The sequence below is a fragment of the Pezoporus wallicus genome, unplaced genomic scaffold (genome assembly GCF_028554395.1).
Source record: "Pezoporus wallicus isolate ANWC-B61680 ecotype Strahan unplaced genomic scaffold, APGP_CSIRO_Pwel_v1 contig_747, whole genome shotgun sequence".
In the NCBI taxonomy this organism is placed as follows: domain Eukaryota; kingdom Metazoa; phylum Chordata; class Aves; order Psittaciformes; family Psittacidae; genus Pezoporus; species Pezoporus wallicus.
In genome coordinates, this window is record NW_026638457.1 from 3,476,670 (window position 1) to 3,498,799 (window position 22,130).

A 22,130-nucleotide genomic window follows, 5' to 3' on the forward strand; every position below is an offset into this window, starting at 1 on the left:
AATGTGTTGCTAATTAGCAAAGGATTCAGTCTTTGGGCCTTGATAGAAAACAGCAGTTGTTCTCTTAATCTGATAATTTTTAACTACAATTTAGAAGGCATGCAGTCTTTCCTGTGTCTTCTATTACTATGTGTTTAGCTTTTAGGATATGAACTGCAAACAGCCCTCAGCAGCTCCTAAAAATCTTAAAATACATATGCTCTTTATGACTATTGATAAAATATAAAGTCACATATAATTTTAAAGGCCTGCCTTGTTAAAATTTACTGTGTTGGCATAATGCACATTTTTCCATATGGTGAGACAGGACTCTTCCAATCATTATATGCTCTCATTCAAATCCTGCCTGCTGCAGGAAATTAGCACTGTTCACACTTGTTTAGGCTTAATAAAAATCATTTTTGCTAAAGCACAGGGATAAGGTCACCATCTGCCACATGAAAATGCCAATTTCAAATGAGCAGCAGTCAAAAGAGAGTGTCTTTCCTTTTTAAACACTTTCAAAAGTAACTTAATAGGAGAAATCTTAATTGATTCTGACACTTATCAGACCACAAGATAATGTTAGGATATCAGATTTTCAGATTTGCAGATGTGTACTTTTCTCTTATAGTGTTATGAGTGTTTCATGGAGCACTTCTCTATTTTCAGCTTTGTTCACATTTGGGAATATCTGGCTATATATAGTATGCATTTACAAACAGTTCCCTAAGCATGAAGGCAATAGATTACATTCATACCTAAGTTCAGTGATTCAACACTCATACCAGATTTGATTTTATCAGTTATTTTAAACTATCTGATTGCACAAGTACATACTGAAATATTTTGGTAAAAAGGTCTTTTACAAATTTGGAGTCTCTGTCAAAACCTTTTAATTATAGCAAAATAAACTGTATCTATAGATTTACACATCATGACATTTTTCTCTCTGAACAGATTACAAAGAAACCAACAACTTTCATGAGTTACAAAGAACATTCACACTTATTTATTCAGAGTGCATGTACTAACTAAACAAAACACATAATTAATGTAATTTATGACTGTTGAATGAATCACTGAATGTGGCCTTTATTGACCAGTGTTCTTACTTTAACACAGGAGATTGAAAAATGCAAGTGCATCTCGGAGGAGTTGAAGAGCTCTCTCACATCTGCTTTTAAAATTATGCTCAAAGTTCTGTAGTCTTTCAGAAAAAGAAAATAAAATTTAAAATTTATTATGTTTTTAAACCTCCATAGTTTACAAACTCTATGGTCATGCTATAGTATATTTAAGCACTTGTTCTGTAATAATTTGTTATATATTGATTTTTTTAAATATAATCTTCTCATGCTTGGGAAAATCAAGCAATCCAGGAATTAAGAATAAAAAAAACCCACCCAAAATAATAATTGACTGTTTTTTACTTTCTCACAGCCCAAAAATCAGAAACCTGAGGACAGTCAGGCAGGAGATAACAGAAAGGATGAAAGTTACTTATAATAGTGAGAGAAATATATCATGGACAGATGAAAATTGTGACAGATTGTTTCCACACCACTTGTTACAAAATTGTAGATTTGTTTTTGGTAATATCATGTATCCTAACATGAACTCAAAAATACAGAGTAATTTAGTATTTGGCCAATGAGAATTGACACCATTCTTAAATTACTTCCTTCAGTCACTACTGGTTTTGTCTCTACTCAGAATTTCAGTGCTGACCTCTAACCATTTCCAAAAAATTATACAGCTAGGTTTATGAGTTGGATGTTTTCTTAGCTCTCACAATGGTTTTTGGATCGGGTGGTTGTAAGCATAAGTTGCCCTTTATCTCAAATGTGAGTAGCTAAATATTGATGGCTTTAGCATTGCAGCTGCTGCAAAGGAAATTTCATTTGCTCCAGCTCTATATTCAGCAAAACTTTCCAGATGACCTCATGCTTTAATTTTAGGTGGTTGTGGGGGTTTTGTTTTTTTGTTTGTTGTTTTCTTTTGTTTGTTTGTTTTTTAAGTAAAGAGTTTACTGCTTTAGAATCAATTCTGCCAAATGAAAACAAATTAATAAAAATATAACTGCCTTATACCAGCCTATGTTAAAAGTGATCAGTCTTCAGGCAAGCGTGTTTCAGTCATTCTTTTTAATTTTTTCATTACTAAGTAGTCTCTTTTGTCACCTGTGGTCTTGACTTTTAAACAGGGTTTCTTAACCTTGTAACATTTTTTTCCTTGTCCTTCTTCCTTCTTTTCTGAAATGCTTTTATAGGTGTTGAGGTTCTATTCTCATACTGTTCACTTCCTCCCTTAATTTTATGGGGCATAAAAATCCCAGCAGAGACAATAAAGAGCATGCATTCATTTTCCTTTGTCATATTTTTAAAGCCATTTCCAGATTTCTTATTTTTTAGGAGAGGAGCTTTAACTTTGTGGAAGACTTGGTTAAAAAAGTTTAACATGGATCTATACTGTTCTTTCCTTAACTCTGACTCTGCATTCTTCACCTAGCATATAGCTGTGTCAGGTATGAAATTAATCACACACTACAGTCTGTTCCTGTGGCAATATCATGTACCTGGTGACAGGTTGCATGCAAAAAAGGCAGATGGAAATTTCAGATATTCTGTACTTTGGCTTTTTCTATAGCAGTATAGGTATCCTGCAGCACCATAAAATGTAGATAAACTGAGCTGTGTCAAGCAATGCACCATGTATAGGGAGACTCCTGACCCTTGCTCTGAAGACAGAAAGGAATGATATGGTATGAAACTACCATAGAAAGTTATTTCTTAATAAGAGAGACCTAAATAAAAGAAATTATATTATGGCATATCAATGTAATAAAATAGAAAGAAGCCTTGACAATTAAAAAGTTATGCACACTAATATGTGTGTTTATATTATGACCAATTTTTTCATTTCCCACTTAGAAGAATTTTGTGACACTTTAGGAGCTATTAGACTGACATTTTAGTCACCCATGGAAATGATATTGAGCCTTCTGCAGTAATAGCAGCAGTTAATGGGGGCTACATTTTTATGAGCACCCAGATATCAGCTTAGCAAAATTTGTCAGCAGAATGGACTAATAGTGAAGCCCAGCATGATGCCCTAAGAAAGCAAGGTAAATCAAACTTTCTATCTGTCTTGTGCATATGGTATAGTCAGCAACAACCACTAGCTTGGGGACACACAATCCTGCTGCTCACAGAAACAAAAAAGAACCCTCCTACAATGCAATGAAATCCTTCCTCAGTTTAGCACTAATTCACTAGCAGACTGCAGATTCAATTTTATCTCTGCTCCTATTCACATTTCTTCCAACTGTGCCAAGGGTGGCCATAGCTATATCTGAATGACAGTGTTATGTGCTAGGAGATGAACTAGTATATTGTTTAATTTTGTTCAGCTGTGGCTGAAGTCATTCCAGTTTAGCTCTAGTTCAAGTTCAGCAACACTTCAAAACAGCAACTTCTTCTCTCATAAATGAATAAAAAAAATTACAGCTTGAACCAATTTCCATTTAGGGAAGAAATGGGCTTGCTCCAGCTGCCTGGTTGTGCATTTAAGAGGGAACTACAATGTGTTACTCAAAAGTATGGGTAAAGCTATTAAATGTAAGCCCTTTTCAGCCCATGTTCCCTAAGCCCCACACACATACCCCACAAAGTAAACTAGAGCAAAGTTTCATCCGTCCCAAAAGCAATATTAACATTTGCACAGCACTGTTTGTACTTCTGCTATATAGGAAAAAAAATAATTTAAAATAGCATGGTTCTGTATTTAGTGCCTTTCACTTCTGTAACAAAGCCCCATTAATTTTATAAATAAATATATTAACTACTAATCCTACCTGTCCAATTTAAGGTCTGAGAAGCTGTGTTTTTCCCTTGTGCTGTGACCAGTGAAAAAAGTTGTGAATGTCAAATTAAGCTTTCAGTTGTATCCTTGGTGACCTCCGTAACACAGCTCTACTGTCTGCAATACTTCTATGTAAGTGTAGTTGCTGAGTATCATCTTGAAACTTTTCTTTTTTAGGTCTGTGTGAGGCTAGCAGATTTTTATTTTTTTTCTCCCAGTTAAATGAGCAGAGAAAACAAGAAAGGGACTGATTTAGAAAATAAGAAAGAATCAATTTCATACAATTAATTTTTAGAAGTACAACTGTCTTCTAATTTGCAAAAAGGTAACATTATAGTCGCTCTTCTAATTAAGCCATGTTTATGAATTTCTGACAGGGATGTAAAAAGCAGTAATAGTTTAAAGAGTTCAAGCCTCAGCCACTTCTGAACAGTATTTTTACTATCAGAGATCTGTTTTCATAGCCACTAGGCTTAAATGGAAGATGTATCTATTTTTTCTTTCTTCTAACTTTGAAATTCATGACCTCACTTGGCAGGAAGATGCTCTACTCTCTGCTTGTCTCTAACATTCACATATTTACCTGTTCCTGTCAAAATCATGTTAATTAAACATGTGCTTATGTAGTTATAGTATCTTTCTCTCTCTCCGATTTTGCATGAAATAACATAGTAGAAAATTCTAGTATAAATTTAATACCATATTCTAAGGAAATATGGTGAATTCTTGAAGGCAGTTCTTAATCTGTATAATTCTTCTAAACAGGTCTGAATCACAATAATGATCAGCACTTCAACACCCCTATGCTGGAAGTAAAACAGACTTTAAAGTTGAATGCCACAAGTTAAGAATCAGGCATGGGTTATATATTTAGTGCTAAAGAGATGATGCTAAAGAAAACAGTCATAAATGTCAGCATATTATCTTGAAAGATATTCTATTTTTTTAAAGCACTCTATGATTTAGAAAGGCAGAGAATTCTTCTGAAACTGATTAAAATGGAAGCTTAAGAATGCACCTTCTTCAAGGGTGGCACTACTCTTTTTGACCTCAATTTCTGTCCTTGATGTAAAATACTTAAAAAGAAATATTAATATTAGTAAATATTTCTCTATTAAGTGGAATGATTTTCTGAAAGTTAACAGATATATGTTTACAAAGATTTGAAATTAACACAAAATAGGGTTAACATAGCATATAATGAGACATTAAATAAGCTTGTTCCTTGGAAAAAACCTTATTTCAGGTAGGTCAAGGCATTCACCTTAAGAAATGGAATATGACTATACTTTCTAATCCTTCTTTGGCAGATAAGTGAAAATTTTAAGGAGTCTCATTTACACTAAATTCTCTATGTTGTTGCTCTGCAAAGGGACCTTAAAACAGATAAATCTGCACTTTTCTCAACTTTAATAGTTTCTTCATATTTCCAGAGTGGTTGAATAAGGCTTTAGCGTAAAAGAAAAAAGGGTCCTAAAAATATAAGAATATGACAGTGTCCAATAAAGCGCACCCACAGCTGTAGTTCATAAAAAAATCCCCCAAACAGAACCCTACAGCTTTGATCTAAAAGTAAATTGCTTGCAATTATTTGTGATCTGTAGTAGAGGTCCATCTCAGTTGACTTGTTAGTTTCACACCAGGGAAATCAACAGCGCTGGCTTTTAGGCCCTCTGTTTCAGTAGGGCAGTTTTATATCTTTGTTTGCTGCTAACTTCCTCTCATTTCTTTCAGATTTACTGCAGCAATTGAAATGAGGAAGAGGAATAACCACCATCCCCATTTTAGCAATATAGTTAGCTCTAAAATATTATAATGTCCGTGACAGATAAATTATTCAGTGCACTGTTTAATAGTGAGAGCTTTATAGATTGTTTATATTTTGGTTAAATGCAATCTAAATTTAAAATCCATCTCTAAACCCCAAGAATGGTATTCTGAGTTTCCATTAATTTAGTGCATGATAGTCAATATTTCAGAATATAGACCTGTAGGAGTACTTTAAGGAGGAAGTTTAAAGACTTTGTTTCAAAATGCCAATTTATGGCATCCTATTGATCTTTGGATTGCGTAGAAGAGTTTGGTTTTGTATTAATTCTATTCTTTCTTTTTTCCTTTTTTTTTTTTCTTCCCCCCACTTTTAGGAGATCATACAGAAAAAAACCCTGATTTGGCAGTGTTAAGATATGAGACTGACAATTGTAACAGAGAAAGAACAAAAGGACTGAGTAGTTTTGTTGCTCTAGGAGATTGTGCTGTGAACTCTAGGTGCCAAAATAGGCTTTCCTGAGACTTGACCAAAGCAGAAGGATAAGGATTCTGGGAATAGAGAAATCTTATTCTGATTTTTAAAAGAATTTATATTCTTTACACCTGCCTAAAATGAAAATACAGACAACCTTTGGGGAAAAGGGCAATAAAGCAGAATTCTTTTAATTCAGAAATTTCAAATTCAAAGTGTCTTCACATTTCTTATATTATTCTGATTGCTGATAACCCTAATTACCTTCACATGATACCAACTGACACAGAACCATTAAAATCAGCTAAATCCAGTCCATTTGCTAAGATTTAGATCAACCATACTTTTAAAGCCTAATGTGTAAATCTACTTCTTTTAATGTGTAAGGTGAAGGAATGTGAATGCCGCTTTGTCAATTCCAAACAACCCCCCCCCCCCCCGCAATTTCTTTGACAGTACAGATCCATCTGTCAGTGGATTTCAACAAAGGTTTTGCAAGAATAGAAGGTGAGCAATTTCTTCTGGCAGTCATAGATAGGTTTTGATAAAGTTTCAATATGAAAATTTTTGATGAAAATGTGAATCTACGTTAATTGGTATAAAGCAGTTTGCCAAGTAAGGAACTGAATGGTCAGTCAAATAAGAAAATGGAATGTTATAATCTAGCTGTCTTTCATTTTAGGAAGAGTAAAATAGACTTCTTTGAGTGGCAAATTAATCAGTAGACTATGCTTGCTGATTTTGGAATTGCTGAAGGACTTGACTTTGAAACAAAAGTGACTTTGAAACAAAAGTAACTTTGAAACAGCAGTGTTAATTTCAAAGGTCAGGCACATGAAAAAGAATGTATGCCCTCAGTTTAGCTAAGGAAAGGAGCTTTGTGCTGGTTTTGGCTGGGATAGGATTAATTTTCTTCACAGCAGCTAGGGTGGAGCTATGTTTTGGGTTCGTGCTGGAAACAGTACTGATAACACAGGGATATTTTAGTTATTGCTGAGCAATGCTTACACAGAGTCAAGGTCTTTTCTGCTTCTCTTCCCACCAGTGAGGAGGCTGAGGAAGTAAAAGAAGCTGAGAGGGGAAAAAGCCAGGACAACTGAACACAATTGACCGAAGAGCTATCCCAGACCATATGGTGTTCAACATATAAAGTTGAGGAAAGAAGGCAGTGGTGGAGGAGGTGAGAGAAGGACAGGGGTGGAGTGTTTAGAGTGATGGTGTTTGTCTTCCCAAGTAACTAGTACATATGACTGAGTCCTGCTTTCCTGGAGATGGCTGAACATCTGCCTGCTGAGAAGAAGTAGTGAATGAATTACTTGTTTTGCTTTGGTTATGCATATGGCTTTTGCTTTACTTATTAAACTGTCTTTATCACAACTCACAAGTTTTCTCATTTCTATCCTTCCAACTCTCTCTTTCCCGTTCCACAGTGGGGCAGGGAGTGAGTGAGCAGCTCTCTGGTGTTTAGTTGATAGGGTTAAACCACAAGAAGCTTGTAGTGTATACTCTCCAGCTACTAACACTTGATTCTTTTACTCTCAGGGTTTTACATATATATATAAAATTAATACTAATATATGTGTTGATTAGATTATACAGTATTAAGGTAGCTTTTTGTCCATCTAGGTTATCAGTAGCTCTTTAAAAATGCCTTACAGACCTCCTAGTTTGTAATACAACAATGGTATGCTTGGATGATAGAATCATTGAATGGTTTGGGTTGGAAGGGGCTTCTGGAGATCATCTACTCCAACCCCCCTGCCATAGACAGAGATATTTTTCACTAGATCAGGTTGCTGAAAGCTCTGTCCAAACTGGCCTTGAACACTTCAAACAATGGGGCATCCAGAACTTCCCTGGGCCCTCTCTTCCTTCATCATAAATAAATTTCTTCTTTGTATCCAGTCTAAATCTACCCTCTTTCAGTTTAAACCCATTGCTTATTGTTCTGTTCCTATAAGCCTGCAGCAAGGTCTCCCTGTAGCCTTCTCCTCTCTGTGTGGAAAAACACCAGCCCTCAGCCTTTCCTCACAGGAAAGGTGTTCCAGCCTTTTGACCATTTTTTGTGGACCTCCTTTAGACCTGCTCTAAGAGATCCATGGTTTTCTTGTACTGAGGGATCAAGAAATGGATGCAATACTCCAGGTGGGGTCTCACCAGAGCTGAGTGGAAAAATCACCTCCCTTGACATAGAATCATAGAATCATAGAATAGCTAGGGTTGGAAAGGACCTTAAGATCATCTAGTTCCAATACCCCTGCCATGGGCAAGAACACTTCACACTAAACCATATCACCCAAGGCTTCATCCAACCTGGTCTTGAGCACTGCCAGGGATGGAGCATTCACAACCTCCCTGGACAATCCCATTCCAGCGCCTCACCACCCTCACAGTAAAGAATTTCCTCCTTATACCCATTCTAAACTTCCCCTGTTTGAGTTTGAACCCATGACCCCTTGTCCTATCACTACAGTCCCTAATGAAGAGTCCATCCCCAGCATGCCTATAGGCCCCCTTCAGATACTGGAAGGCTGCTATGAGGTCTCCACGCAGCCATCTCTTCTCCAGGCTGAAGAGCCCCAACTTCCTCAGCCTGTCTTCATACGGGAGGTGCTCCAGTCCCCTGATCATTCTTGTGGCCCTTCTCTGGACTTGTTCCAACAGTTCCATGTCCTTTTTATGTTGAGGACACCAGAACTGCACACAATACTCCAGGTGAGGTCTCACAAGAGCAGAGTAGAGGGGCAGGATCACCTCCTTCGACCTGCTGGTCACGCTCCTTTTGATGCAGCCCAGGATACGGTTGGCTTTCTGGGCTGCGAGCGCACACTGCAGCTGGCTCATGTTCATTTTCTCATCGACCAACACCCCCAAGTCCTTCTCCACAGGGCTGCTCTGAATCTCTTCTCTGCCCAACCTGTAGCTGTGCGTGGGATTGCTCTGACCCCGGTGTAGGACCTTGCACTGGGCATGGTTAAACTTCATGTGGTTGGCATCAGCCCGCCTCACAAGCGTGTCGAGGTCCCTCTGGATGGCATTCCTTCCCTCCAGCGTATCTACCGAACCACACAGCTTGGTGTCATCGGCAAACTTGCTGAGGGTGCACTCAATCCCACTGTCCATGTCAGCGACAAAGATGTTAAACAAGACCGGTCCCAACACCGATCTCTGAGGGACGTCACTCGCTACTGGTCTCCAGCCAGCCATTGGGCCATTGACCACAACTCTTTGTGTGCGGCCGTCCAGCCAGTTCTTTAACCACCGAGTAGTCCATCCATCAAATTGATGTCTCTCCAATTTAAAGACAAGGATGTCCTGTGGGACAGTGTCGAACGCTTTGCACAAGTCCAGGTAGATGACATCAACTGCTCTATCCTTGCCCATCAGATCTGTAGCCCCATCATAGAAGGCCACCAAATTGGTCAGGCAGGACTTCCCCTTAGTGAAGCCATGCTGGCTGTCACCAAGCACCTTGTTGATTTTCATGTGCCTTAGCATGCCTTCCAGGAGAACCTGCTCCAAGATTTTGCCAGACACAGAGGTGAGACTGACTGGTCTGTAATTCCCCGGGTCATCCATTTTCCCCTTCTTGAAAGTGGGGGTTATATTTCCCTTTTTCCATTCCTTTCGGGAACTTCACCCGACTGCCATGATTTCTCAAATACTATGTCCAGCGGCTTCAGAACTTCATTCGCCAGCTCCTTCAGGACCCATGGATGGATTTCATCAGGACCCATGGACTTGTGCACATTCAGATTTTTAAGATGGTCTCGAACCAGTTCCTCTCCTACAGTGGGCACAAGGTCGTTGTTCTCACAGTCCCTGCATCTGCCTTCCAAGACTCGGGTGGTTTGGTCAGAGCCTTTGCCAGTGAAGACCGAGGCAAAGAAGTCATTGAGAACCTCAGCCTTCTCCAAATCCTGTGTAGCCAGTTCTCCTGAGAGCTTCCTGAGGGGGGCTACGTTCTCCCTAGTCTGTTTTTTATTTGCTATGTACTTGTAGAATCCCTTCCTGTTATCTTTAATACTTCTAGCTAAGTTTAATTCTAACTGGGCCTTAGCTTTCCTAACCTGGTCCTTAGCTTTCCGGACAACATACCTGTACTCTTCCCATGCCACCTGTCCTTGCTTCCACTTATTATAAGCCTCTTTTTTTCATTTGAATTTTCCTCAGGAGCTCCTTATCCACCCAAGGAGGTCTCCTGGCCCTCCTGCTGCACTTCCTTCTGGTTGGGATGCAACACTCCTGAGCTTGTAGCAGGTGATCCTTGAATATCAACCAACAGTCTTGGGCCCCCCTGCCCTCTAGGGCTGTATCCCATGGAACCTTCCGAAGCAGGTTCCTGAAGAGGCCAAAGTCTGCTCTTTTGAAGTCCAGGGCAGTGAGCTTGCTGCATGCTCTTCTCACTGTCCTGAGGATCTCAAATTCGAGCATCTCATGATCACTGCATCCAAGGCTGCCCTGGAGCATCACATTTCCAGCGAGCCCTTCCCTGCTGGTGAGCACAAGGTCAAGCATGGCACCTCTCCTTGTCGGCTCCTCTATTACTTGCAGAAGGAAGTTTTCTTCTACACAATCGAGGAACCTCCCGGATTGCTTGTGCTGAGCTGTACTGTCATTCCAACAGATGTCAGGGTGGCTGAAGTCACCCATGAGAACAAGGGCCTGTGAGCGTGAGTCTTTTCCTATCTGTCTATGGAGTGCTTCATCCACAGGTTCTCCTTGATCAGGCGGTCTGTAACAGATCCCCACAGTAATGTCTCCCATAGCTGTATTCCCTTTAACCCTGACCCACAAACTCTCTGTTGACTGCTCACCTGTCCCCAGACAGAGTTCCATACTCTCCAGCCTATCCCTAACATAAAGGGCAACTCCCCCTCCCCGCCTGCCAGGCCTGTCTTTTCTGAAAAGCCTGTAACCTTCCATTCCAACACTCCAGTTACAGGAGCCATCCCACCATGTTTCTGTGATGCCTATTATATCATACTCCCATAGACGTGCACACACCTCTAATTCCTCTTGTTTGTTCCCCATGCTACGGGCATTTGTATAGAGGCATGTGAGCCGAGCTCCAGCTGAAGCCGGCTCATTGGCTGGAGCGGCTGGGATATCTCTACAGTGCTCCAAGCATTTATTATAGGTTTCCTTTTATGCAGCCCAGGATACGTATGGTTGGCTTTCTGGGCTCCATGCATACACTGCTAGCTTCTGCCTAATTTATAATTTTTTTTGTCCACCACTATCACCAAGTCATTCTCTGGCAGGCTGCTCTCACTCTATTCATCCAACCTGTCTATCCTGATGTCAGGAATTGGTCCAGCCCAGCTAGAGGACCCTTAGCTTTGTTGAACTTCATGAGATTTGCACAGGCCCACCTGTCAAGCCTGTCAGTGTCCTGGATGGCATCCCTTCCCTCTGCTGAATCAGCTGTACCACAGCTTGATATTTGCAAACTTGTTGAGGGTGCACTCAATCCCACTGTCTGTTGCTGGTGAAGATATTAAATAATATTAAGTATTATATTAATATATTTGATATTAAAAAGATTAACAGCTCTAAGTTTGTTTTTTTTTAATTATGAAAAGTAAAAACACACAAAAATTACTGAGTACTTTCCTCTTAGAACTTCTGTGCCTTGTACACAAGTGACTGTTTTACAGAAGACATGCTGCTATCCTCGTTCCTGTTGCTGCTTTCACCCTTGTTTTGTTTACTCTCAAAAGATTGTTCTTTTCTGCATTTTTGCCAGCTGGTGTTCTCTATTGTAAGGAAAGACAATCACTTCATGCTTATTTGCCACAACTGGGTTATGTGTGACTCCTTTTTCGAAGCTTAGTAGCGTGATGGTTTTGATTACCTTCTGCCTCCTGCTCCCAGCTTTGCGAACCTGTTCTCTCCCTTGTGCTACTCCTGGCCCTTGTCTGTCTCCACCAGGGAGCCATTGTAGCTTGCCAAGATATCAGTTTTAGGTGTTTTTTATGTGGTTGGTTTTCTGCAAATTAGTGAATTAAATGAACTCACTGAAGAATCAAACAAATGCCAGAAACAATATTTTGGAAGCAATGGGAGCCTGGGTGAAAAGAATGGTTTAGATGTATATGGAGGAGCAGCACTACTGCCGTCTTTGGTAGCAGGCAGTCATTAAGTCTTAGCTCACTTCATGCATTGGTATCCTTTAGCTCCTAGACCATTTATAGCGTGGTTCGGTGACAAAGGTTTCAGATTACAGTCCATTGACTAAGTGATTGGTCCAAGTGATCAAGTGACTGGTCCACTAAGTCGCAGTGTCCAAGTATAATTTAGATTACAGTCTGGATTACATTGACAGTATTCAGAGGGGAGTATTTTAGGATACAATTACACAAGAAAAAGATCCTACCATATGTACAATCTGTTCCATGGGATCATGCTGGCTAGCATAGATTAGAAATATATTTCTCACACTTGTTTCTTGTGTAGAATGATCCCAATGTATTCACTTTCCATGACTCTTCAGTGTCATACACTTTATAAAGCACGTAATCTCAGGTGTTGTAATTGATTCTCTGCTAAATTTTAAAAACATGTGTTAACTCTTCAATTCATAGCTTTTCAGACTTGCCTAATAAAACCCCGATGCATTAATACTCAGAGAAATAGCTTCTAACATTTTGATGAACACAAGAATATTGTTTGCAATAAAAATATTTCACAAAGCATGTGGTTCTATAGTGTACTATAGACAACAGCCTAATCTTATTTGTAAGATCTGTAATGAGGAAACACACACCAATGTTTTGTGTATAGAAACAGGGAGAAGCAGTTTTCTGTACAGATCTGTGAACTGATAATTCAGGAGAACATGGTAACTTCACTTAAGCCTAATAGAGCACAGTATAAATAATAAAATATATAAATTATATCAAGTCTCTGAAGTTAGATGTTAATATCTGGTGCATACCACAAGACTATCCAATTTATTTATTTATTTATTCTAAATGCAGTTAGACCTACAGACCCAGCTAAGACCTTTGCAATATTATGCTACACAGTCATGCAATTAGGAGCAGCTTTGTCTGATTTATAGTATGTAGGAAAATGAAGCTTAGGAAAGGAACAAAAGCAAAGACAAAATGATGCAATTCAAACAGGTCGTTGGCAGAGACTGAAAAGGAACCTGAGATAGCTGGCATCTAATTGTTTGTTTTGCTAATTGGCCAAAATTAGCTATTGGAATAGCTTTGAGGGGGAACAAATGCATTTTAAGAAAGCAATTCACTACAGACTTTCTGTCTTGGAAAAATAATTTGGCTAAAATGATTTCTGATAAAATGAGAGTAAAAAATATAAATACTGCTGGAAAAAAATGGCAAACAGATAAAAGCAGGGATTATGTCAATGTGACATTTTTTTCTAATTTATTTTCCATCAATAGGTTTTCTTTATCTTATTTTTCACCAGCAGAAATGCTTTATGCTAGACTAGATATATGAAGCTAACAGCAGTATGAGACTTCTAAGGAAATATGAAATTTACAGATTTTCCCCTTGAATGTTATAGCCTCAGAGATTCTCAATGTCTAATTAATATTCAGGTTTCTAACAGAAAGTTGTTAAATCTTAGCTGCTTGTTTGCAGAGTGTCCTTAATAATCTTGGATAACTTGAATTCCATACCTCATAATTTTGATTTTTAAAAATTGTAATATTAAATAGATATGTTTACTCCAAACAGCAATATTTATATATTTTAAACTTAGTTATTTAAATTAGACTCTTAAATCATGATGAACAAAGAGGCCTTTTATTTGTTCACATGTATTGAACAAATAAAACTGTCACTGACTTCATGGAGAACTGCCTTTCTGAAGATTAGATCCTTATGAATTAGTTTACTCAAAATTAATTTAGAGAATAATGGATTTTTCAAACATCAAAAATTTTTTTTACTGCTTGTAATTAAGTTTTCTAATTTTCCTTTTTTTTTGCATTAGTAAACAATTTATTTGTTGGTATACATATGTATTGCAAAAGGTAATGAGTTTAAGGAAAGATGTCTCTTCTCCTACACTTGTAAATATTCATAGATATAAGTTTCTGATAGAGTGAATTGGTGCTGAAGAAGAGTACCACCAGTCCAAAGGTTTGGAGACTTTGCAGTATACCAGAAAATACTGATATTGCTAGCTTGTACTGGCCCAGAAAAAAAATGTATTCTAGTTGCTGTGGCATTACATTTGTGTAAAAATGAGTCTTTTTCAATTAGTTTCATAAGTCCATTTGAATCACAAATCTGCAAGATATTCTGTCTAAGCAGACCTGTGAGCTTATACGACATCCTTGAGTTACTGATATAAAAAAAAATAATTTTTTTCTTGCTTAGAAAAAAGCAGATGCTACAAAAGATATAAGGGGTTTTAAGCATATTTTGCATCTTTAATGGTTGGTGTTGTAATGTGGAAAGTTCCATACTGTTAGGCTACATAATAAAAAATTTGTTCTCTGCACCCATACAAAGGATCATAGGACAGATGGGGAACCTGAATAATACTCTGATCTGGCTACTGTCTGGCCTACCACAGGAATGTGATCAGCCCATGAAAGGTTCATGCTCCTCCAAGCGCAAGGATGAGGCTGTTTGTGCTGCTTGTGTTCATGTGAATGCTGTTTCTGTGCCATTCTGTATAGCCAGCTGTGTATGCACATTGTGTACCTGTGCTTGTGAGCCTCCTGTGCAGATATGCTTAGCCTCCCTGGGGCACTGGCAGATTTTTCAGTCTTACCATTGCAGACAAGAGAAGAAATTAAGTCTTTCTGTCCACATTAGTTCAAAATGTAATAACTGTCAGACACGAGAAACACATCTATCTTGCTTCTGCCTGCCTGTGCACAGGTTTTTCAGGTGACTACTTCTCCCCAAACCATTCAAACTGATGAAGTGTTTATTTGGGTATAGCTTGGCCTGGCAGCTTGTATGACCAGAAGCAACATGCCATGTAATTTTGTTAGCTGCACTAACCCTGCAGTTCTATAGAATTACATTTTCCTTGCCTTATGCCAGGCCTTCTGATTGTAAAATACTTTAGCATCCTTCATGCTAAAGACATTACGTAAACACAAGATGATAATATAAATAACTTTCAGCAAAATGGGTTGCTTTCATTCTTTATCATGAAATCTGTGTTCCCTGCTTCAACCATTCCCCCCTGACCTCCATGCCATGTAACAGCTGTTATTTCAAATAGCTTCAGGAGCTGCTGCAGACAATTGTAATGATGCACCATATGCTCTGGATGTAAAATTATTTTTTTTGAAAGACTTTCACTACTAAGTGACATGGTCTAAGCACAGGACATAAGCCAGCTCATTTTTAATGTGTCTGGCAAGGATGTTTCCAATGACCTTGGACATGTCAGTGATTTTCCTTGATATGTTTCTACTCTCTGTAAGGTTGGTGTATATTAAGAGTGTCCTCAGAGAATATGTAGGAGAGCTAATTAGCCAATTACTATATCATATTCTGTAGATAAACTTGCCTATATGGTGTGTTTGAGGTTAAGTGACATTTTAGTCATAAGAAAAATTGTTGTGTAAGTAAGAGAAGATAGATGGGTTAAATATCTAATATTTGCACCCACTGTGCATACCTGAAATATTCAGATGATAGTAAAAGAAAATGTAATGGGAGGCTTTTACACTTAGGAGGTTTCTATCTTCACAGGGTGGGAGCAGAGAAGTGAGATGCTGCTACTGTTATTATTAAACAACATATTATCAGCATGTCACTACTTAAATGTAAAGTATGCAAATACCACATGTAAATAAAAATCACTAAGCACTACTTGTACGACTACAAGTGACAAGTATGTTTTAAAGGATCTCTAAGGTTTTTAGTACAAGCTTAATTTGACTTGCAGTTAAAGATCATCTCCGTTAGTCTAGTGACATTTCTTAGTCCCTTAGGTTATGATTTAAAATGGGTTTCAGGGTAATCATTTAGCTCACAAAATAGACACAACTCTGTATAACCTATTGAGTTGCAGTAAGCAAGTGAAGCTTATTAAACTCTAATTACAGTAAGTAATTCACAATGTGATGCATTACTTGTTAGCATCACATTTCCTTTCAAATTGCTGCCTTTCTTTTATAAAAATCGTAGTGATATTTCCTTTTGAGATGTTTCCCTGTTGACTCCCTTTTCCTTCTTGCTGAAGGAGTTGCTTTAAAAGTTTCTTTAAATGAATCAAAACCATTCTGTGTGTCAGCAGTATAGAAACACAGCAAGAAATATGAATGGCCTTTACATCATGGATAACGCTAGTTTTTCTGTATCCTCTCCTCTACCTGCCGAATGAAAGTAGCTTGGTTTCCAGTTCACATGCTAAATAACAGCTATGGGAGACATTACTGTGGGGATCTGTTACAGACCGCCTGATCAAGGAGAACCTGTGGATGAAGCACTCCATAGACAGATAGGAAAAGACTCACGCTCACAGGCCCTTGTTCTCATGGGTGACTTCAGCCACCCTGACATCTGTTGGAATGACAGTACAGCTCAGCACAAGCAATCCGGGAGGTTCCTCGATTGTGTAGAAGACAACTTCCTTCTGCAAGTAATAGAGGAGCCGACAAGGAGAGGTGCCATGCTTGACCTTGTGCTCACCAGCAGGGAAGGGCTCGCTGGAAATGTGATGCTCCAGGGCAGCCTTGGATGCAGTGATCATGAGATGCTCGAATTTGAGATCCTCAGGACAGTGAGAAGAGCATGCAGCAAGCTCACTGCCCTGGACTTCAAAAGAGCAGACTTTGGCCTCTTCAGGAACCTGCTTCGGAAGGTTCCATGGGATACAGCCCTAGAGGGCAGGGGGGCCCAAGACTGTTGGTTGATATTCAAGGATCACCTGCTACAAGCTCAGGAGTGTTGCATCCCAACCAGAAGGAAGTGCAGCAGGCCAGGAGACCTCCTTGGGTGGATAAGGAGCTCCTGAGGAAAATTCAAATGAAAAAAAGAGGCTTATAATAAGTGGAAGCAAGGACAGGTGGCATGGGAAGAGTACAGGTATGTTGTCCGGAAAGCTAAGGACCAGGTTAGGAAAGCTAAGGCCCAGTTAGAATTAAACTTAGCTAGAAGTATTAAAGATAACAGGAAGGGATTCTACAAGTACATAGCAAATAAAAAACAGACTAGGGAGAACGTAGCCCCCTCAGGAAGCTCTCAGGAGAACTGGCTACACAGGATTTGGAGAAGGCTGAGGTTCTCAATGACTTCTTTGCCTCGGTCTTCACTGGCAAAGGCTCTGACCAAACCACCCGAGTCTTGGAAGGCAGATGCAGGGACTGTGAGAACAACGACCTTGTGCCCACTGTAGGAGAGGAACTGGTTCGAGACCATCTTAAAAATCTGAATGTGCACAAGTCCATGGGTCCTGATGAAATCCATCCATGGGTCCTGAAGGAGCTGGCGAATGAAGTTCTGAAGCCGCTGGACATAGTATTTGAGAAATCATGGCAGTCGGGTGAAGTTCCCGAAAGGAATGGAAAAAGGGAAATATAACCCCCACTTTCAAGAAGGGGAAAATGGATGACCCGGGGAATTACAGACCAGTCAGTCTCACCTCTGTGTCTGGCAAAATCTTGGAGCAGGTTCTCCTGGAAGGCATGCTAAGGCACATGAAAATCAACAAGGTGCTTGGTGACAGCCAGCATGGCTTCACTAAGGGGAAGTCCTGCCTGACCAATTTGGTGGCCTTCTATGATGGGGCTACAGATCTGATGGGCAAGGATAGAGCAGTTGATGTCATCTACCTGGACTTGTGCAAAGCGTTCGACACTGTCCCACAGGACATCCTTGTCTCTAAATTGGAGAGACATCAATTTGATGGATGGACCACTCGGTGGTTAAAGAACTGGCTGGACGGCCGCACACAAAGAGTTGTGGTCAATGGCCCAATGGCTGGCTGGAGACCAGTAGCGAGTGACGTCCCTCAGAGATCGGTGTTGGGACCGGTCTTGTTTAACATCTTTGTCGCTGACATGGACAGTGGGATTGAGTGCACCCTCAGCAAGTTTGCCGATGACACCAAGCTGTGTGGTTCGGTAGATACGCTGGAGGGAAGGAATGCCATCCAGAGGGACCTCGACACGCTTGTGAGGCGGGCTGATGCCAACCACATGAAGTTTAACCATGCCAAGTGCAAGGTACTACACCGGGGTCAGAGCAATCCCACGCACAGCTACAGGTTGGGCAGAGAAGAGGTTCAGAGCAGTCCTGTGGAGAAGGACTTGGGGGTGTTGGTCGATGAGAAAATGAACATGGGCCAGCAGAGTGCGCTTGCAGCCCAGAAAGCCAACCGTATCCTGGGCTGCATCAAAAGGAGCGTGACCAGCAGGTCGAAGGAGGTGATCCTGCCCCTCTACTCTGCTCTTGTGAGACCTCACCTGGAGTATTGTGTGCAGTTCTGGTGTCCTCAACATAAAAAGGACATGGAACTGTTGGAACAAGTCCAGAGAAGGGCCACAAGAATGATCAGGGGACTGGAGCACCTCCCGTATGAAGACAGGCTGAGGAAGTTGGGGCTCTTCAGCCTGGAGAAGAGATGGCTGCGTGGAGACCTCATAGCAGCCTTCCAGTATCTGAAGGGGGCCTATAGGTATGCTGGGGATGGACTCTTCATTAGGGACTGTAGTGATAGGACAAGGGGTCATGGGTTCAAACTCAAACAGGGGAAGTTTAGAATGGATATAAGGAGGAAATTCTTTACTGTGAGGGTGGTGAGGCGCTGGAATGGGATTGTCCAGGGAGGTTGTGAATGCTCCATCCCTGGCAGTGCTCAAGACCAGGTTGGATGAAGCCTTGGGTGATATGGTTTAGTGTGAAGTGTTCTTGCCCATGGCAGGGGTATTGGAACTAGATGATCTTAAGGTCCTTTCCAACCCTAGCTATTCTATGATTCTATGATTCTAAATAGGAAGTAGCCACTGATTTGGCTGCTTTGTCTAAATTTTTATACATGAAAGCATTTCCAGTCTCAAGCCTTACTTTATACTTTTTATCTTTATCTCTTGATAGAAAATCAAGACCAGCATGGTTAAACAAGGAACTGCTGGGCAAACTCCTACAGAAAAAGAGAATCTATGGATTATGGAAGGAGGGGCTGGCCACTTGGGAGGAATATAGGACAGCTGTTAGAGGATGTATGGAAGCAAGGACGTAGGACAGCTAAGGCCTCCTTGGAACTTAATCTGGCAAGTCGGGTCAAGGACAATAGAAAGGGCTTCTTCAAATACATAGCGAATAAAACTAACACAAGAAGCAGTATAGGCCCACTGCTGAATGAGGTGGGTGCCCTAGAGACAGAGGATATAAAGAAGGCAGAGGTGTTGAATGCCTTCTTTGCCTCTGTCTTTACTCCTGCAGATTCTCCCCAGGGGACCCAGATTCCTATAGCCCCGGAAGGAGTCAGATTAAAGGAGGAGTTTGCTTTGGTAGATGATGATTGGGTTAGGGATCAGTTAAGTAATCTGGACATCTATAAATCGATGGGTCCGGATGGAATACACCCGTGGGTGCTTAGGGAGGAGGTCATTGCTGAGCCACTCTCCATCATCTTTGGTAAATCATGGGAAACAGGAGAGGTGCCTGAGGATTGGAGGATGGCAAATGTCACGCCAATCTATAAGAAGGGCAAGAAGGAGGACCCGGGTAATTATAGACCAGTCAGCCTTACCTCCATCCCTGGATAGGCTGATGGAACAACTTATTCTTGACACCATCTCTAGGCATATCAAGGATGAGGGGGTCATTAAGAGCAGCCAACCTGGCTTTACCAAGGGGAAGTCATGTTTGACCAACCTTATAGCCTTCTGTGAGCAAGTAACTAGGTGGATGGATGATGGTAGTGCGGTCGATGTGTTTTTTCTTGATTTCAGTAAGGCATTTCATACTGTCTCCCACAGCATCGTCACAGATAAGCTAAGGAAGCGTGGGCTTGATGATCAGGAAGTGAGGTGGATCAAGAACTGGTTGGAAGGAAGAAGGCAGAGAGTTGTGGTCAATGGGGCAGAATCTAGCTGGAGGTCTGTGACTAGTGGAGTCCCTCAGGGGTCGGTGCTGGGACCAGTGCTGTTTAATATTTTCATCAACGACCTGGATGAGGGAACTGAGTGTACCCTCAGCAAGTTTGCTGATGATACTAAACTGGGAGGAGTGGTTGACACACCAGAGGGCTGTGCTGCCATTCAGCGAGACCTGGACAGGCTGGAGAGCTGGGCGGAGAGGAACTTGATGAAATTTGACAAGGGCAAGTATAGGGTCTTGCATCTGGGGAAGAACAACCCCATGTACCAGTACAAGTTGCGGGCTGACCTGCTGGACAGTAGTGAAGGGGAAAGGGACCTGGGGGTCCTGGTGGATAGGAGGGTGACCATGAGCCAGCAATGTGCCCTTGTGGCCAAGAAGGCCAATGGCATCCTAGGGTGCATTAGAAAGGGTGTGGTTAGTAGGTCAAGAGAGGTTCTCCTCCCCCTCTACTCTGCCTTGGTGAGGCCGCATCTGGATTATTGTGTCCAGTTCTGGGCCGCACAGTTCAAGAAGGACAGAAAATTGCTTGAAAGAGTCCCACGCAGAGCCACAAAGATGATTAAGGGAATGGAACATCTCCCTTATGAAGAGAGCCTGAGGGAGCTGGGACTCTTTAGCTTGGAGAAGAGGAGACTGAGGGGTGACTTCATCAATGTTTACAAATATGTAAAGGGTGAGTGTCAGGATGATGGAGCTAGGTTTTTTTCAGTGATGTCCAGTGATAGGACAAGGGGCAATGGGTGTAAACTGGAGCATAGGAGGTTCCATGTGAACATCAGGAAAAATTTCTTTACTGTGAGAGTGACAGATCACTGGAACAGGTTGCCCAGGGGGGCTGTGGAGTCTCCTACGTTGGAGATATTCAAGGCCCGCCTGGACAAGTTCCTGTGTGATGTACTCTAGGTTACCCTGCTCTGCAGGAGGGTTGGACTAGATGATCTTTTGAGGTCCCTTCCAACCCTTGGGATTCTGTGATTCTGTGAAAATCACCAGTAATTTTAGCACAACTTTCATAATGAGCCGGTGATCTTGGCTTTTAATACGCTGCTTTCTAATCCTGCCCAAATTGGTTATGAAGGAGGATGACAAAAATGATTACCATAGAACTTTCAATTGTCACTGCCTGTGACATTCCGAGCTATGCTTACTCAGGATGAGTGCATGTAAGAAGGAATAGAATGGATAGATAAGTACAGTAGCTATGTTTCTAAGACAGAAACATAGGATGAGATTGTTTTACTTAGCTCTTTTTGCATGAACATCAGTGAGAGATGTTGTCCTATTGTCAAGACATAGGTTCAGCTCTATTTAAGATAAGTTGAAACACTAAAACTATCTTAAATGCATACAGTATCTTAAGAGGATAGAAAAAAGAATACTGAATTAGGAATTTTTTCTTCAGGAGGACAAAATTAATTTTTATTGGTTTTGGAGGGTTTTTTCTCAGTAGACCAATTTGGCGTTTAATAAGTGGGCAAATACTAGCATTGAAAGGAACAAGTGGTTACAGTTTCTGAGCTATGACTATATGAAAATTGCAATTTTGTTGACAATTTCTGAGCTAATGTAGCAAATAAACTAATATGGGTATATTCTGCTTTTTTTTTTTTTTAAGGGGTAGAGCGTTAAAAATGTGGGCTTTCCTATGATTTAATTTTCTTCCACAGAAAGTTTGTTTGAAAAGTGATTATCAAATTAGTATAGAATTTCAAAAGGCTAATCCCCCCTTCTCCAACCAAAACTTTAATTTTGCATCTACTTTTAGGGTGACTGCATGACATTACCACTGGAATGCACATTTTTACCTTAAAGCAGACTAGATTATGTTTAAGGTCCCTCTAAACCCAAACCATTCTGACTGTTCTGTGATCATTATTTCTTTTTATAGGAATTTGGGATCATTTCATTAGATTATGGAATTTCAGTTAGAGCTAACATTTTGTCAAGGTAGAGTATATCTAAGAATACTGATGATTTGTAATGTAACT

The 22,130-nt window shown here is 40.4% G+C and overlaps 1 protein-coding gene across 6 annotated transcripts in view; it reads left to right on the forward strand.

The window, feature by feature from the left end:
* The window catches only part of GRIK2 (glutamate ionotropic receptor kainate type subunit 2), a 402,122-nt gene that overhangs the window by 52,972 nt on the left and 327,020 nt on the right, over positions 1-22,130 (forward strand). The window contains exon 1 of one of the 6 annotated variants that reach the window (XM_057410867.1): positions 6,534-6,592. The exons of the other annotated variants lie outside the window; for them this stretch is intronic. The gene's annotated coding sequence lies outside the window, so the exon portion shown is untranslated. Of the gene's footprint in view, positions 1-6,533; positions 6,593-22,130 lie in introns of those variants that run through there. 6 annotated transcript variants of the gene reach the window in all.